This window comes from Oryctolagus cuniculus, chromosome 3 (genome assembly GCF_964237555.1).
Source record: "Oryctolagus cuniculus chromosome 3, mOryCun1.1, whole genome shotgun sequence".
Classification (NCBI taxonomy): domain Eukaryota; kingdom Metazoa; phylum Chordata; class Mammalia; order Lagomorpha; family Leporidae; genus Oryctolagus; species Oryctolagus cuniculus.
This window is the reverse complement of record NC_091434.1, coordinates 159,521,807-159,538,135: the sequence shown is the minus strand read 5'-3', so window position 1 is coordinate 159,538,135 and position 16,329 is coordinate 159,521,807. Positions and strand designations below refer to the sequence as shown.

Sequence of the window (16,329 nt, the reverse complement as noted above, 5' to 3'; positions counted from 1 at the left end):
TTTTTTGGATGATAGAATTCAACCTACATGAGTACTCAATATGACACATTAGAAGTGAAGTCTTTTTATTTTTTTAAAGATTTTATTTATTTATTTGACAGGTAGAGGTACAGACAGTGAGAGAGAGACACACACACAGAAAGGTCTTTCCTTCGTTGATTCACTCCCCTAATGGCTGCAACAGCCGAAACTGCGCCAATTCAAAGCCAGGAGCCAGGAGCTTCCTCCAGGTCTCTCACGTGGGTGCAGAGGCCCAAGCACTTAGGCCATCCTCCACTGGTATCCCTGGCCATAGCAGAGAGCTGGGCTGGGAAAGGAGCAACTGGGACTAGAACTGGCGCCCATATGGGATGCCGGCGCCACAGGTGGAGGATTAACCTAGTGAGCCATGGCACCGGCCCCAGAAGTAAAGTCTTGTACTGAGATAGAGTCCATGAATGGACTCTCAAGGAAATGCTATTTCTGTCTTAGTTCCATTACAGTACATCATAAACTCTGTTGAAAGATTTTGTTTCTTTAGAATATTTAGTTCAAACAATTTAGCAATAGATCGTTCCATGAAAATCTCATGCATCATTTAGTGACATAGTACTGTTGATAGTGTAATCCGATCTAAAAGCTGATGTTTTAATGGTCAAGATAGTTTGCAGGCTTTAAGAAAGTGAGCCAGGATGCACTTGTAACACACCTGTGGCCAGAGGAAGAATTCCAAACTCATTGCTTCCCATTATCCAAGTTCACTTGAGGAAACTGAAGGCTTGTTCCAAGAGCAAGCAGAGGAAACAGATTGTAGAAAGAGTGGAAGTTGAGGCTTGGCACTGAGAGCACCAAGTGACTTCACTCTTGGGCCAGGTCAGCCCTGTTCTGGCATCATAGCTAGCTGGCCAGTGCCCTGATGAAATGCCTGGATGAAGACTACTGTACATCTTCCACCAACATACATTTAAGTGTCCAGGGAAGTATGGCAGGAGGACTGCGTGAGTGCTAGAGACCTGCATCCTGGGGTATGTCGCTGGGGCACAAAGTAGAACAGGGTGGAAGGAGTCCACAGGCATAAGGGCTGGGCCCGTGAAAGCAAAATGGAAGATTCCCTGCAAACAACCCACTCTGAATGTCATGGGGGAATACTTTTGGTCAAACATTGTGAAGCTATTCCCTTCACTCTCCAGTGAAGGGAAGCCTCTGAATTTTTCTTCACTGTCAGTTAAAGCTTTCTTCTGTTGCGTGTTGGCTTATGTTACTGTATGTAAAGGAATTGAGGCAGCTTGTCTAGCTCTCCAGTGGGGAGATTGCACCCAGATATCCAGAGGAAGGACCGAGTTGTATCAAAGTTTGCCACTCAAATGAAATGGCCTGGGTCTATTTAATAAGAACAAACTATGAATGAATGTTCATGTGTAAAACCTGTAAAATTACAGGCAAAATTCCATGTTAAGTGCCAACAGTTTGATGCAGCAAATAAGATGCTACTTGGGACACCTACCTCCTGTATTGGGGGAGCCTAGATCTCTTTCTGGCTTCCTGCTCATGTACACCATGGGAGACAGCAGCTGATGGCTCAAGTATTTGGATCCTTGCCACCCATGTGGCAGTCCTGGGTTGAGTTACAGGCTCCTGGCTTCAGCCTGGCTTGGCTGTTGAGATCATTTGGGTAGTGAACCAGCAGATGGAAGATCTCTTTCTGTCTCTGTCTCTCTGTCTTTAATATAAATAAAAAATAATTGCTTAAAATTTGACATAAATTCTTCCAGGATAATTTTTTAGTGGTATGACTGTCCATAATTTTCAATGAGCTTCATGACATATTAAGGATAAGTGCATCTAATTTCTAAGACTGCGATCAACTGACCCCAACTGATTTCTACTTTTCTGATCATTTTTGAGTTAAGTGAACACAGTGAACTTTCCTTCATTCTGGATTTCACTCTACACAGGTGTTTGCTCTGTGTGGTGTACCTCCCCTCCCTGGACTCTCTCTACCAACTTTCACCACATGGGATCCTACTCAGACCTGAGATCTTCACTTTCATCTCATTGACTTTCCTGTCTAAAATAGACTCTCCCCCTCCTAATAATTCTCTATTTGCTTACCATTAATTTCCTCCAGAACACTTATCAAATTGTGTACATGGCTATTTTCATCTGTTTCTCAAAGGTCAAATATCTTTTCTGTTTCATCTTTTGAGATCCCAAATGCCTACCTACCACAGTGTCCACATAATAGGTGTTCAGGAAATATTTTTTAATACAAAATGCATGGAGAGACACAAACTCTAGCATTCGCTAAATGTGTGGAATCACAATCCTTAAAGACATCTCCAGATACTCTGTTTTTCAGCTACATTAGCGATTGTTTGTGCTGGTGAAATCAGTGACCATGCCCATAATTAGAGCTTAATCTACCTTTGCAAAAGAAATGGAGCTTCTTAAAGTTCCTTTTCTAAAAAACAAATCCAGATATTAGCAACCAGTGATGCAAATTAGGGAATTTTTTCTTCAACCTAGTATAACTTGCAAACAGGAAGAAAATCTGAAATATTTTTTGTTGCAATACCAACATTTCTGAGCACCTAGAAACACAGAACATTCTCTTACTCCTTTATGTACCAATAATCTCAAACCTAAAGCATATTGATTCTCAGAACATTATTCAAAGAGAGTCAGGAAAGACACTTTGTGCCTGATTCATTGACAGGTTTCTGTGTCTTTTTTTTTTTTTTTTTTGATCTACACCTACTGACTTTCAGTACTTTCAAATGCCTACAGTCATTCAGTCAGAAAGAATCTGTGAATCTGAATCTTTGTTCTGTATCTTTCGTTTTCTTCTTCGTTAGCAGCCCTTGTCAAGAGAGCATTAACAGTGAAGAATTTGTCTGTTCATCCAGGGTGATTCTTAAATTCAGGACAGTTGTCACTCATGTAATGGCATTTCAATTTAAGCAACAGAAAGTTTGCTTTCTGTGAATTATTGTTCTATCATATATCATAAATGCACATCAGAAAAGACTGAGTTAAAGCTTGATTACCCAAGGAGTATTTCACAAAAAGCTTTTTCTCCAGTTCATTGCTTTAAGAAACGTTCTAATTTTGCAGTCAAAGAAGCCTCAGCTAATTGCACAGTTTGCTTAGATTATCACTATACCAGTAAACTCCTGGTTCAATAAAGTGTTATTTTAGAAGCAATTTCTATATTTATTTATTTATTGATTTCCTAAGAACAATTTAAAGAACTACATTTAAAATTTTTAATCTGAAAATAATTTTTATGTCAAAAGCATTGCAAAGTCACTATTGAAAAATTAAATATCTGGATAAAATAAAAAACTTAGATAATGCTATAATAAAACTGGTGAATATCCTTTTGGTGAAATATTTTTATCCATTTGGAATTCTGTCTTTTTTAAGTTGATTTTTTATAGAAAGCTTTTATTTAATAAATATAAATTTCAAAAGTACAACTTTTGCATTATAGCGGTTCTTCCACCCATACCTACCCTCCTACCCCCCAACCATCCCACCTCCTACTCCCTCTCCCATCCCATTCTTCATTAAGATTCATTTTTAATTATCTTTATATACAGAAGACTCTATACTAAGTAAAGATTTTAACAGTTTGCACCCACACAGACATACAAAGTATGAAGTACTGTTTGAAGACTAGTTTTACTGTTAATTTTCATCATACTACACATTAAGGACAGAGGTCCTACATGGGGAGCAAGTGCACAGTGACCCCTGTTGTTGATTTATTAAGTTGATTTTTAACTGACAAGTGAAAATCAGGCATATTTGTGATGTAAAACATTTTGATCTATGTATACACTGTAAATGGCTAAATCAAGCAATTAAACATATGCATTACCTTACAACATTATGATTTTTTTGTGTGAGTGTGTTGATAAAATGTACTCTCAGCAATTTTCATGAATACAGTATATTATGGGCTGGCATTATGGCATAGCAAGTAAAGCCGCCACCTGCAATGCCAGAATCTCATATGGATACCCGTTCATGTCCTGCCTGCTCCACTCCTGATCCAGCACCCTGCTAATGGCTGGGAAAAGTAGTGGAGGATGGCCCAAGTGTTTGGGCCCCTGCAACCCACATAGGAGACTTGTATGAAGCCTCTGGCTCCTAGTTTCTGCCTGCCCCAGACCTGGCCACTGTAGCCACTTGGGAAGTGAACCAAAGGATGGAAGATTGATCTATCTTTGTCTCTCTCTCTCTCTTTCTCTCACCCCACCCGTGTAACTCTGACTTTCAAATAAGTAATATTAAAAATGCAGCATATTATTATTTACTATAGTGACTATAATGTCCAGTAGATCTCTTGAAATCATTCCTCTTGTTCAATTGTCATTTTTTGTCCTGTGACTATCGTCTCCCCAACCTCCCCACTCCTAGTCTCTGATAACCATCATTCTACTATGCTTTTCTGAGTTCAATTATTACTTTAAAATAAATATGCAATGTGTAAAATTTTTCAAATGTATTGTACATGTTGAAAAGTGTGTATTGATATTTGCTTGCTTTGAATAAACCAAATGTAATTTTCTTTAATAAACAGTCTAGCCAATCCAATAGAGAATAAAGTCAATGCCCCTAAAAAAAATGAAAAAGATGAGTTAATCTAAAAAACCTTTAATCTGGAAACTCAACTCAGTCTTTCAGGTCTTGTTATATTAGTTAGTTGTGTTCAAATTCTGAGGGGAAAGAAATTTTTAGTTTCATTCACTACTGAATTCATTGCCCCCAGAACAGAATTATCACATACATATATCACTAAAAATAATTTGTTAAATTTTTGATGAATGAGCTAATAAAGTAAATGTAATAAAACTATGGTTTTCATGTAGTTTGTAGCTCCCTTTTAAAGTGTTACTCTAAATAATCAAATTTTCTTTCAGGATCTTTCATAATTGAAGCCTTGATATCATCCCCTATTTTACATGTGACAAAACCATGGCTCATCAGTATTAGTCTCTCTGCTTTCTTGCTCCAGCAATCCATCATGACTGACCCACACAAATAAGACGAGTCACAAATTAACTATAATATTTATATCACAGATATCAATTTTATATAACATTTATTAGCTATAGAAATATAAAATTTGTTTTTAGCTATAGAATTTTATAAAATTTTTAGCTATAGAATTTTATAAAATTTTATTTATTAGCTATAGAAATATAAAATTGATATCTGATTGACACATGAGTTACTAAGAAATGATTCTTGAAAACAAAGGGCTTCTAAAATTGAAAGAAACCTATTGGAACACTTCACTTACAACATTGTACTTGGACTTGATTGCTATGCACTTTGTGTTATTTTGCCAATTTAAGAACATTCTCATTAGTTTCTTCAGCCAGTAGCCTCTGGGCTTGCATATAATTTCTGTTGGACGACGATAAGTTTCAAAGATAGTTCACCTGTACTTAATTTGAACTGAGCTAACCACTTGGAAAATACCATTTCAGAACTTGTTTAATCCAAAGCTAGTCTAATTCTTGGGTTAAGTGTCAGTCTTAACACTTTTGTTTTGTTTAGAAAGGTCCCTGTATCTCTGGGTACCATGTAATGTTCCTCTTCTGCTCTGCTCCCCCAGAAAAAGCAGGCAGAACAAAACAAGCAGAAAGAAGCCAATAGCTGCCAAGTGCTTCCAACCACTGAAGACTGCTCACAGGTAATCTTTTCCAACTTTGTTTTGATGTCAATGTTACATAAAGTTTTAAAGTTTGAGTTTTAAAGGTAGAGTTATAGTATCAAAATACATTTTTTGAATCAATTACATTTGTATTTTTTGCAAATATATATTCTATCTGGTGCAAGCTATCTGGTCTTCTACACCTATTCTAGTAAAAAAAATAGTAGAACTAAAAGGAAATTTTTCCTCCAGCTGTTGGATCCTAATATACTATTCTTTTATCCTCTCAATGAAGTTAAGTTGTGCTTGTAAGCTAAATTTTGAAAAATTTTCCTTTCCATTAGTGGCAGCTGGCATTATTTTCTACAATTTTTTATTACTCTGGAATAATGCCATGCATTAATACCCTTCCCATGGCTACATATTGGGTACATTTCCAGTCCTTGACATTGGACTTGTGTGTGTGACCTTCATGGCTAATATAATGTTAGTGTATGTGATGTGAACAAAGCCTTGATATGTGCTCTCATGGTGAAGCTTGCCTTCTTGCACTGCTATCTGTTGCCATGAGAACATGCTGGATGGCTCCTGTTATTAGGTGAATGAGACACATGTGAGTGAGACTTGGGAAAAAATTCAGTATTAGAGTTACATCTAGGAGAGCTCCAAGATGGCTGCAAAGAGATGCCATTCATTCATACCCTCTTCTTCAGAGAAAAACAAGATTATTAAGTAAATAACTGCATTTTGAAGTAAGTGCAATGCCCAAGGGAAAATAAAGCTCAGTAAGGTAGACACAGGAGCCCCACAGAACACAGAGACCTGAGATGGCAGCATAAAAGAGAGGAAAAAATTGCAATGGCAACTGCAACTCTGGACCTGCAGCTTGGAGAGAGTCCTGTCGCAAGCAAAGTGTAAACAGGAAGAGCCTCAGTAGACCCCATATCTAGAGACAATGGACATTAGCAGTGTTAGCTACAGAAAGAATCCACAGTTATCATAGGCTTGGACTCCAGCAAGGGGGACTACTGGAGTACACCCAGTAGCTTCAGAGAAGGAGCCCACGCCATCTCCCCCGCCTTCAATCCACAGAGCACAGACTGCAACAGTGTGATGCCAATTCAAGAAAAGAGTTGCTGTTGGAACCTATGCTGACCTAGGGAACAGAAGCCCCCAAATGTCCCCATTCATGGGACCCAACAAACACTCTAACAGATTATCTAAAAAGATTCCTGCCTCATAAACCCAGCTAGACCCAGGAGTAACAGAGATCCTATCACTTTAGCCCAAGCAGAGTTCAGTTACACAGGACAGTGATTCAGCACAGCAGAGCCCTTCCCCCAAGACCACAGCCTGAACCCATCATGGAGTCTTTCCTGAACGTTCTCCATATTTGGATGGGTGTGGATAGTCATGCACAGCACAACCATTGTGCACTACAGTCTGTCATTGCCATGACCTAGCCACTGCCACCAGGGCCATACACCTCTGCTGGGACTGAGAGGAACTCCCCTCCCCCTGCTACACACACACACCCCTGCCACTGATGCCATTGATAACAGTGGAAGATGTAGGGAGATTTTACTTTAGCATCCAACGGGAACTAAAGCCAAAATAGCTCACCAAAATGACACCTGAAGATACAACTTCAAGAAAAAGCCTTCAACCCATGAAAGTCACTTTTTCTTTAAACCTAGAAACCTTTTATTTAAGGTCTACAAATTTCATGTATTTAATATATACAAATTTAGGAACATAGTGACTCTACCCTCGCTCTTGCCTATACTCCCACCCTTCTTTCTCTTCTCTCTCCTATTCTCATTCTTATTTTTTACAGAGATCTATTTTCAATTAACTTTATACAAATAAGACTAACCCTTCACTAAGTGAAGAGTTCAACAAATAGTATGAAAAAAACTTTTCCTCAACAATAGACACAAGGACTGATCAAAATCATCACATCTCAAAGTGTTAATATCACTTCTATATAGATTACCTTTTAGGTACTCTATTACTTACCACAAATCAGGGAGAACGTATAGTATTTGTCTTTTAGGGACTGGCTTATTTCACTAAGTATAATATTTTCCAATTGCATCTATCTTGTTGCAAATGACAGGATTTCATTTTTTACCACTCTGTAATATTCCATGATGTACATATCTCAAAATTTCTTTATCCAATCTTCAGTTGGTGGACATCTGTGTTGATTTTATATCTTAGATATTGTAAAATGAGCTGTAATAAACATGGGGTACAGATAACTCTTTCACATGCTGATTTCATTTTCTTTGGGTAAATTCTCATGAGTGGGATAGTTGAGTCATATGATAGGTATATATTAGATTAGGTTTCTGATCTCTTTCCATACTGTCTTTCACAGTAAAAGCCACCCTTTAAAAGTGATAGATACAACTGATCCTCCAGATGCACTAATATCAGCATAGAGACACAAGGAGTATGACCACATGAAATAACATCATGCCCCAACGGAACACAATGAGGCTTAAATATCAGATTTCAAAGAAAGGAAGACTAACAAAATTCTTGATAAAGACTTCAAAAGAGTGGTTATACAGATACTCCAAGAGTTACAAGGGAATGCAGATAAATGGGTAAGTGAAACTATGAAATCCATGCATGAACTGAATGAAAAATCAGCAAAGAGATATTTGAAAAGAACCAAACAGAATTTTTAGGAATGCAGAGCTCAATAATCCAAATAAAAATATGGTTGTAGGTCAACAGCAGATTAAATCAAACAGAAGAAAGATTGAAGACAAGTAGTTGGAAATATATCCCAATCAGACCAGAAAAGAAAAGGAAGAAAAAGAGGAAAGACAAGCTCTGAAACTTTTGGGACATAATTAAATGAACTAATGTTGGAATTTGGGAAATCCCTGAGGTAGAGGAATAAAGGCATAAAAAACCTATTCAAAGGCATAATAGTTGACTATACTCCACTCTGTAAAAGGTAGGCACATCCAAGCACAAGAGGCCCAAGGGGCCCCAAGTAGATGCAACTAGACAAGATCCTCACTATGGCACACTATAGCTAAGCTCTACAAACTACAAGGCAGAGAGAATTCTAAATTGTGCAACAGAAAAGTGCCAAGTCATTTTTAAGGTACCCCTCATTAGATTAATACAAGATTTCTCAAAAGAAATCTTACAGATCAAGAGGGGATGGAATGACATAGTCAATGTGCTGAAATGGAAAAAAGCCAACAAAGAATACTTTATTCAGAAAAAATATTTTTCATAAATGGAGAAGAAATAAAGACTTTCTGAGACAAGTAAAAACTGAAAGATTCATTACCAACAGACTGACCTTACTAAAGATGTGCAAGGGAGTCCTACAAGCAGAAACAAAGAATGATGCTTCCCAGAATTAAAACGTATTAAAGTATAAGACCCACTAGAAAAAGCAGAAAATATATATAGATATATTTTTAAAGATTTATTAATTTATTTGAAAATCAAAGTTACACAGAGAGAGAAGGAGTGGGAGAGAGGTGGGGAGAGAGAGAGAGAGAAAGAGAGGTCTTTCATCCACTGGTTCACTCCCCAAATGGCTGCAACAGCAAGAGCTGAGCCAATCCAAAGCCAGGAACAAGGAGCTTCCTCCAAGTCTCCCATGTAGGTGCAGGGGACTCAAAGACTTTGGCCATCCTCCACTGCTTTCCCAAGCCATATCAGAGAACTGGATCATAAGTGGAGCAGCCAGGTCTTGAACCAATGCCCATATGGGATGCCAGCACTGCAGTCAGCAGCCCCACCAGCTCTGCCACATCACTGGCCCCGGCAATATATTAAAAATAAACAGGTTTGGTGATGTGACATTGGGAGTAAATCTGCTTACCTGCAATGCTGGCATCCTGTATGGATACTGATTCATGTCCCAGCTGCTCAACTTCCAATCCAGCTCACTTCTAAAGGCCTGGGAAAGCAGCACACTGAGGTTCAATCATGAAAACATTAGAAAGCTAAATGTACCAATAACAACTAATGAGATGGGATAATCAAAAGTTGTCCCAACAAAGAAAAGCCCAAGTCCAGATGTCTTCACTGCTGAATTCTATGAAACTTTTAGGGAAGTGCTGACATTAGTTTTTCTTGGAGTATTCCAAAGAATTGAAAGGGAGGGAACTCTTTTCAAACACAGTCTATGAAGGTAACATTAACTTAATTTCAAAATGAGATGGGGAAACAACAAAAAAGAAACTATAGATCAATCTCCCTAATGAGAAAAGATGTTATAATTCTATCAACAAAATACTGGCAAGTTTACTGAGTTTATCAATTCAAATACACTCTGGAAGAGTCCTTAGGTTTCTGAATACATAGAATCATGTCATCTGCAAATAGGAATACTTTTATTTTCTCATTTCCTATTTCTATGCCTTTCTTTCTCCTGTCTAACTGTTATGCTTAAAACTTTGAGTACTGGGGGCTCAATAATGTGGCATAGCGGATAAAGCCACCGTCTGTTGTGCCAATATCCCATATGGGCAACAGTTCAAGTCCTGGCTGCTCTACTTCCTATCCAGCTCTCTGCTATGGCCTAGAATAGCAGCAGAAGGTGGTCCAAGTCTGTGGCCCCTGAACCTGCATGGGAGACCCAGAAGAAGCTCCTTGCTCCTGGCTCCTGGCTTTGGATCAGCGCAGCTCTGGCCATTGAGGTTCCCTCCTGGGGGAGGGAACCAGCAGATGGAAGACCTGTCTCTCTGTCTCTCCCTCTCACTGTCTGTAACTCTACCTCTCAAATAAATACATAAATCTTAAAAGAACTTTCAGTATTATATTGAGCAATAACAATAGAAATACTTGTCGTATTCCAGATCTTAGAAGAAATGCTTTCAACTTTTCCCCATTCAGTGTGAGGTTGGCTGTGGGTTTGTCATGGGCAGCTTTTATTGTGGTAAGTTCCTTTTATCCTATGTTGTTCAAAGTTTTTGTCAATAATCTGTGTTGAATTTTATCAAATGCTTTTTCTACATCTATTGAAATGATCATGTGATTTTTTTTTCCATTTGATGTGATATATTATGCTTCTTAATTTGTGAATGCTAAACCACTCCTGAAATTCTGGGACAAATCTCACTTGATTACAATATATGATATTTTTGTTTGTTGTTAAAAGATATAAACTGGCTGACTGGATTAACAAACAAAATCCATCTACCTACTGCATACAAGAAACAATCTCACCAACAAAGATGCACGTAGACTGAAAGTGAAAGGATGGAAAAAGATATCCCATGCTAACAGAAATCAAAAAGAGCTGGTATAGCCATCCTAGTATCAGACAAAATAGACTTTAACACAAAAAGCTGTTAAAAGAGACAAAGAATGGCACTGTGTAATGATTAAGGGATCAATTCAACAGGATAGGGTTCCAAAAGCATAGGCAACAAAAAAACATATTAGTGGGATTATATCAAAGTAAGAAGTTTCTGCATAGCAAAGGGAACAATAGCACCAGTATCCCATATTGGCACCAGCTAAAGTCCTGGCTGCTCTACTTCCCATCCAGCTTCCTGTTAATGTGCTTGGGATAGCTGCAAAAGATGTCCCAAGTCCTTGGGTCCTTGCACCTACATGGGAGACCTGGAAGAAGTTCCTTGATCCTAGCATTGGGTTGACCCACATCTGACCTTTGTGACCACTTGTGGATGGAAGATTTTCTCTCTCTCTCTCTCTCTCTCTCTCTCTCTCTGTTGCTGAGAATTCATTCTGAGGATAAGCGTGGTAGGGGCAAAAGGCGTGGAATCTTGACACAGACACTAGGAGTTGGGTGAGAGTGGGCTAGAGGCAAGCAGCTCGCAGACTCGTTTATTTCAGTTGGTGTAACAGCTTATATAGCCAAGGCAGCCAATCCGGTCAAGGGGCAGTTTATGCTGTAACCAATCACTGCCTGTTGCTAGGCAGGTTCCTTTTCCAGGTGGGTTCCACTGCCATTTCCTGTGTAACTGATGCTCGCTTACCAGTGCCATCTTGGCACGGCCTTCTCATTCCACAATATATGTATAATATATATATTATATATAATATAATGAGAAGGAAAGGGGACATATATATATATATATGTAATATATTTATATCCCCTTTCCTTCTCCCCCTCCCTCTGTCTCTCTTTGTAACTCTGCCTATCAAATAAATAAAGGAAAATGAAGGAAAAAAAAAGAAAATGGGAAGGATTGTTATCTGCTTTGTTGGTTTATGCTATGTACATGTTTTAAAATATTGTGATATTACACATTGATCAAAAGTTTAAATAATAAAATGCCAAAATAGAGGACCACCACATCTAACTGAATCCAGTGTAGATTACCAAAACACCAGCCAATCTACACATGAAGAAAAAGAAACAAATTTGTGTTACAGTTATATGCTGATATCTTGAGATATAATTGTAATCTTTAATGGATATTTTTGCCTGTACCTGTCAAATTCAATGGCTTATCTACCCTAAAGGATTTCCCTGCTTAGTGGTGAGCATTACATGCAACTGCTCATGTGTCTTCTAAACTTTACTATTATGATTCATAATCATAACACTAATCAACATCCTTAATCCCCTCCCTATTTTGACTTAAATTGGTTAATGTTGATTTCCAAATGATTCTGTAGTACTTACAGCAAGTGTCTGTCTTGGAACCTAGCCAGTCCTCACTTGTGGGATCTCCTTTTTCACTTACAGCTTAGTCCCATTAGGCAATGCAAATAGAGTGTTTGTGGAAAACAGGTTTGATGTCCAAAAGATTTTGGTTCAGATTTTGCCATAGCTCTGCCATTTTTTTGTAGCTATGGTGAACTTTTTTTTTAAAGCTTTATTTGTTTTACTTTAAAGGCAGAGTTGTATATATATATATATATATATATATATATATATATATAAAGAGAGAGAGAGAGAGAGAGAGAGAGAGAGAGAAGAGATCTTCCATCATCTTGTTCATTCCCCAGATGGCTGCAATGGCAGGAGCTGGGCCAGACCAAAGCCAGGAGCTAGGAGCTTCTTCCAGGTCTCCCAAGTGGGTTCAGGGGCCCAAGCACTTAGGCCATCTTCTGCAGCTTTCCAAGGCACATTAGCAGGAAGCTGGATCATAAGTGGAGCAGCTGGGACTCAAACTGGCACACATATGGGATACTGCTGTTGCAAGTAGCAGCTTTACCCACTGTGCCACAACACTGACCCCATGACCATTATTCTAAGGCATGGGTCTTTTGTGGGGTCTCAGCAGAAGGCCTGAGGTTCTCTGAGAGGTATTTTCAATCTAGTGGTGCCAGAATCCCAATATATTCCAGCCCTATGTAATCTTTGGCACTATTATTTTGTTCTTAGCTCTGCAGTAGATGATATACAAACTGTTCATCTTGTGCATATGCAGGCAACCCCAATATCTATGTTCAGTCTCTTAGAGATTTCTGCCTGTCTTCTATCAGGAAAAGTCTTGTAGCTTTCCCCTAAAATCCAGCCCCTCTGCAATTTGGAATGCCAGTCTTGTACTTAACTCCATCCCTTGTTCTGAAGTCCACTTCCTTGGGCCAAAGCAGAAAAGCACATCCAGGCAGAAACTTGGGACAATAACAAAGCTCACTTACCTTGTGTGTTTTCCTTCTCTGGAGCATCACAATTCCTCACTGATTGTTTACTAACTGAAAACAGTTACCAATATTTTGTTCAGATTTATAATTGTTTTCTTCATGAGTGGATACTGGGTTTGTGCAGTTGCTCTGTCTAGCCCAGAAACTAAAGTTACTTTTCATTAGACTTCTTGACCATATTCTTCTTTTCATGTCCTAGCCTTTTCTTGACTGAATAAACTTATTTCACTATTATTTTTTGGTGGTTTAAATACCTACATTCTATTTCTATTAAAATAATAACTGCTTTCAAAAGACAAGTGGGTTTGATATTTGAACTTATATTTCTCTATTGACATCAATATTTGTAGTGCCTGAATTATCATAATTTGCAGTGCTATTATTTACATCTAGAAAAATCTGATGGAATCAACTGAAATTCATTATATTTAATGTAATAATACAATGATTTGGCCTCAAAATCAAGAGTCTTTCTGCATTCACCCACATTGGCTCTTGTTATAGGAGCAAAAGTAGCCTTAGGCACAGTACCTTGGATCCCCTGAACCACTGTGGCTAAGGTAGAGGTGACAGTTGCAGTAGGGAGTTGATAGCCCACCAGAAAGAGCATCTGTGGTTAGGATTGTAGGGTGTCCCAAATTGAGGAACCAAAAGGAACTGATGTTGCTGCATATTATAGTGTAATGGGCTGTCATCTTTGTGGGTGATGGATTTTGTGCTTTTTTTTTTTTTTTTTGGACAAGGGGAAGGAAAACACTTTTTTCAATATTACATTGGCTCTGATTTTTCATTTGTTCTTAAGAAATGTGTGTGGGGCTTATTGCCCCTATTGACCTTTGTTGCCTTTGTTGCTCTGCGCCTTTGGGCCACCTGCTCTCTGCCTTCCTGCCTGCGTTCTTGCTCCACGTGGCTTGCTCCTGGCCTGCTCCCTGCCTGGTATGGAGCCAGCTTAGCCTCTAGACTTCTCTTTCTCCCGTAAATAAGGCCCTCACTCTCCTGCGGATTTCTCTCACTGAATAAAAAGCTTAAAAACAGAAAGAAAGAAAGATAGAAAGAAAGAAAGAAAGAAAGAAAGAAAGAAAGAAAGAAAGAAAGAAAGAGTGTGTGTGTATGTGTTTAAAAATTTTTCAGGGGCTGGTGCTGTGGAGTAGCAGGTAAAGCCACCGCCTGCAGTGCCAGCATCCCCTATGGGTGCCAATTCGAGTCCTGGCAGCTCCACTTCCGATCCAGCTCTCTGCTGTACCCTGGGAAAGCAGTGGAGGATGGCCCAAGTCCTTGGACCCCTGCACCTGCGTGGGAGACCTGGAAGAAGCTCCTGGCTCCTGGCTTCCGATCGGCGCAGCCCCAGCCATTGCAGCCAATTGGGGAGTAAACCAGTGGATGGAGGACCTCTCTCTCGCTCTCTCTACCTCTGCTTCTCTGTAACTCTGCCTTCCAAATAAATAAATACATCTTTAAAAAAATTTTTTTCCTTGCTGGTTGTCTTGGAAGAATGGGAAAGATTATCTTCTCCTAACACTGGCAGAGAAATCTTGAAAGACACCAAGTCTTGGAGAGGTAAAACCCAACCTGCACTGCTCTGCTGTCCAAGGGCATAACTACTAGCGCTTCTTCTAGGTGCAAGTCCAAAGTGAATAATTAAATCTTTGGGAAAAGTGTGTTATAGTACCTTATGTTCTATGGATTATTTCAATAAGATAAATTAGATGGATTTTCAGAAGTGATAATCTCTGCGGGATTGAGGGGTGATGTTTCTCTACAGGGCAGTGGACTCTGGCTCTGTGAGAGTGTAAAATCAGAGACCCTCTTCAAGGAGAAGGAAGAAAGACAGCTGTCATGGCAGGGACGCAAGGGAGAAACTGGGGTGATCTGTGAACAAAGATGAACTCTTTTTCTATGGAGTGTGGCCATACTTTCATTTACCATGTGATTTTCATTTCTCTTCAGTATTCTAGTGGCTTTAGTTTATGCTTCTTTCTGGGATATTTCTGTATCCTTGTGAGTTGGTACTGGGGATAGTTAAGTAATCAGAGTTAACTAAACATGCTTTCTTGTTGAAGTTGTGGCATCAGTGCTGCATCCAGAACACTGTTCTCTGAAGCCAGGGAAGCCCACAGGAGCTCCAAAGGATGCTAATGGGATGGCATAGAAGAGGAAGAGAGACAACCAAATGCAGCATAGCAAGGCAGCTACCAAGGTAAGGGAGACTAACAATTGCATTATACACACACACACACACACACACACACATATATATATAATTTTAAAAAATCTTGTGACTATCTTTTTTAACCTAATTTTAACTTCTCAATGCTATGTTGTGCATATGTAACATCACCAACGATAATATATAGCATTTATTGAGTGCTTGTTATTTATATACTTGTGCTATATTTGAATTATCTCCTTTAATCCTCAAACTGAACTATGAGGAAGATAGTGCTATTTTTTCTGTTTTAAAGATAGGGAGACAGAGTTTTGGAGAAATTATATAACGTGGGCATGCTAGTAAATGGAGCATCCCATATTCACATTAAGATACCTGATTTTAGATCCTGGTTAAAGATTATGTTTTTAATTTTATTTTATTTGAGGAGGTGAAGAGAAGAGAGAGAGAGAGAGAGAGAGAGAATTTTCCTTCTATTTATTCATTCTCCAAGTGCCCAAAATAGCTGGGGATGCACCAGGCTAATGCCAGGAGTCAGAAACTTAACCTGTTTTTTCCATGTGGGTGGTAGAAACCCCAATACTTGAGCCATCATCTGCTGCCTTTCAAGGTATACACCAGCAGGAAAGTGGAATCAGGAGCAGAGCCAGTACTCAAACTTAAGCACTCTAATATGGGATGCAGATACCCCAAGCAGCATTTATTTCCTATATCAGTCACCCCCTCATCATCCTGTGTTCTTATGCACTGTGAATAAGTCAAATACATTGAATACCAATAAGTGAAATAAATTATGTAGGCTATAGTGGGGCCTCGGTTATATACTTAATACATACTTTTGTCAAAAAGTGACTTAGCACCCAGGAATTGAATAGTTCCAAGAAGTAAAGGGTATATTTTCTGGAGA

The 16,329-nt window shown here is 38.8% G+C and overlaps 1 long non-coding RNA gene across 2 annotated transcripts in view; it reads left to right on the top strand.

The window, feature by feature from the left end:
- The window catches only part of LOC138849056 (uncharacterized), a 108,865-nt gene that overhangs the window by 58,472 nt on the left and 34,064 nt on the right, over positions 1-16,329 (top strand). For both annotated transcript variants that reach the window (XR_011387435.1, XR_011387434.1), the window contains exons 3-6: positions 5,609-5,686; positions 8,031-8,262; positions 10,489-10,568; positions 15,316-15,452. This is a non-coding gene — a long non-coding RNA (uncharacterized lncRNA). The remainder of the gene's footprint in view (positions 1-5,608; positions 5,687-8,030; positions 8,263-10,488; positions 10,569-15,315; positions 15,453-16,329) is intronic.